Raw genomic sequence first — 2,467 nt, 5'->3', positions numbered from 1 at the left:
GGCGTCGCTGAAATGTACACTAGGCTTGCTCTCATCACAAATGAGATTGCCGGCTTAGGAATTGAAGAGATGACCGATAAATTCATCATCAAGAAGATCCTAAGAGCCTTGGATGGAAAATATGATACCGTGTGCACATTGATCCAAATGATGCCCAATTACAAAGATCTCAAGCCAACGGAAGTTATTGGCAGAATTGTTGCTCATGAGATGTCACTCAAGGATAAGGAAGAGCTTCACAACAAGTCAAGTGGTGCTTACAAAGCCTCGTGTGATTCTCCCACATCATCAAGTGAGAAGCAAACCTTCAATGAGGAATTGAGTCTAATGGTGAAGAACTTCAACAAGTTCTACAAGAGTAGAAGCAAGGAAAGAAGTTCCAAGTCAAGGTCCTACAATGACAAAAGATCTTCTAGTCGTGAGCGTAATTGCTACAATTGTGGAAGACCCGGACACTATTCCAATGAGTGTACGGCTCCCTACAAAAGAAGAGCATATTCTCCCAAAAGAAGGAGTAGAAGAGAAGAATCACCATCAAGAGAAAGAAGGAGTAGAGATGATCGTTATGAACGAAGACCCTCTCGGAGAAGCAAGGATTCGGAATGGAAGGACAAGTCATCAACGAGCTACACAAAAAGAAGACATCAAGCTGATGTTGGTGAATGGGTATCTGGCTCCGACTCCGACAATCACTCCGAAATAAGTTATCACTCCGACTCCGAATATACTCAAGATGAAGGTGTTGCCGGACTAGCACTTGTGACAACCAACTCCTACGACATATTTGAATCACCAAATGAAGGAATTGGGAGATGCTTCATGGCTAAAGGTCCAAAGGTAACACACCCCGAGTATGTTGATTTCAATAGTGATGAAGACGATTTGCTAGGAGATGATGATTTACTTGTTTACAACTCTAGTTATGAAAACTATGATGAATGTGCTATTAATCATGCTAATCAAGATAAAACGAATGATGATGATAAGAAGGAGATTGAGCATCTAACTAAAGAACTAAACACTCTTAAGTTAGCTCATGAAACTACCTTGGAAGATCATCGAGAACTTTTAAAGACTCATGAGAAGCTACGCTTTGAAAAGCTCAACCTTGAGCAAGAGCATGAGTTTTTAAAGGCGATCAATGATGATCTTCGCAAGAAAAGTTCTTCTTACATTGCCAAGCGTTTACTCTTGTCTACTTACATGCCACAAGTTAAATCTAGCAACAAGAACAAGAAAGATTCTTCATCTAGTAGTAACAACGATCATGCTAAATTCAATGTTGTTGCTTCTAGTAGTTCTCTTGATTCCACTAATGATTCTCTTAGCCAAGTTACACTTGAGCAAGAAAATAGCTTATGGAAGGGAATTATAGAGAAAGGTGTCTACAAGAGCCTTGCCGGAAGTAAGCAATTTGAGGAAATTGTACGCAAGCAAGGAAGACACCGGAAGAATCAAGGTGTTGGTTTTGAACGAAAGTTCAATGCCAATGGAGTTGAGTGGGAAGAAGATCAATACCCCAAGACGAAGTTTGTTCCTCAACAAGAGAAGTATGATCCTACTTCTTTCAAAGGAACACAAGCTCAAGATGATCTTCTGCCACAAGACCACAAGAAAAAAGGCAAGGACAAGCTTCAAGAGGAAATTGATGCATTTGAAGAAGCACCTAAGGCCTTAGTCAAGTGGATTCCTAAGACTACATCAAGTTCTACTTCATCAAGTACGACTACAACTCCAAGGATTCCCGTCAAGATGGTGTGGATCCCGAAGAAGAACTAGAGAGTTCTTGAGGGTGACTCCGCCAACATACTTCACTCTTATTATTTTGGCAATGACAAGTGCAAACTAATTCCACATCTTGCACTAGTCCAAGGAGTCACAAACCCTCTTGTTGGTAAGACAAGGGACAAGGCAACCTAATGCATTCATGGACATCATCTTGTGTATACATCGCTCTATGTCTATGGATATCCTTGCTTGTTCCTTGTGGGACTAACCCGTGTAGGTATTGAAAGTGCAACTCATTCCAAAGGATCTCTCCGAATGATCTACATCAACTTTGAGCATCCACATCTTCAACACCTACATGAAGTCATCATCGACAAAACCCAAGGTTAGTTCATCCCTCTTAGGGGGGATATCACATCTAGGGGGAGCTTTACTCTAATCAATTGAGCTAAAGCAACTCTAATGGTGTGAGCACAACAATGCTTTATGTAAAAGTGGTAACCCCACTTGTGCTTAAACGATGAGTATGACCTATGATCAAATGTTCTCATTTGACTCCTAAGTCAATATACTCATATATAGATGCCCTAGTCATCGCCAATTTCTTGATAGATGCTAGAGTGTTTGTGCATGCTTTGTCACATATTTCATTTGCCATTTTAATTGTGTGAGCATGTTGAATGCATATTTTTCTCATTCGAGGACATCCATTTGTTGCTTTGATTGTTTGGCATTTTCT

Source organism: Aegilops tauschii, chromosome 2 (assembly GCF_002575655.3).
Source record: "Aegilops tauschii subsp. strangulata cultivar AL8/78 chromosome 2, Aet v6.0, whole genome shotgun sequence".
Lineage (NCBI taxonomy): Eukaryota > Viridiplantae > Streptophyta > Magnoliopsida > Poales > Poaceae > Aegilops > Aegilops tauschii.
Note: the sequence above shows the minus strand (reverse complement) of the source record.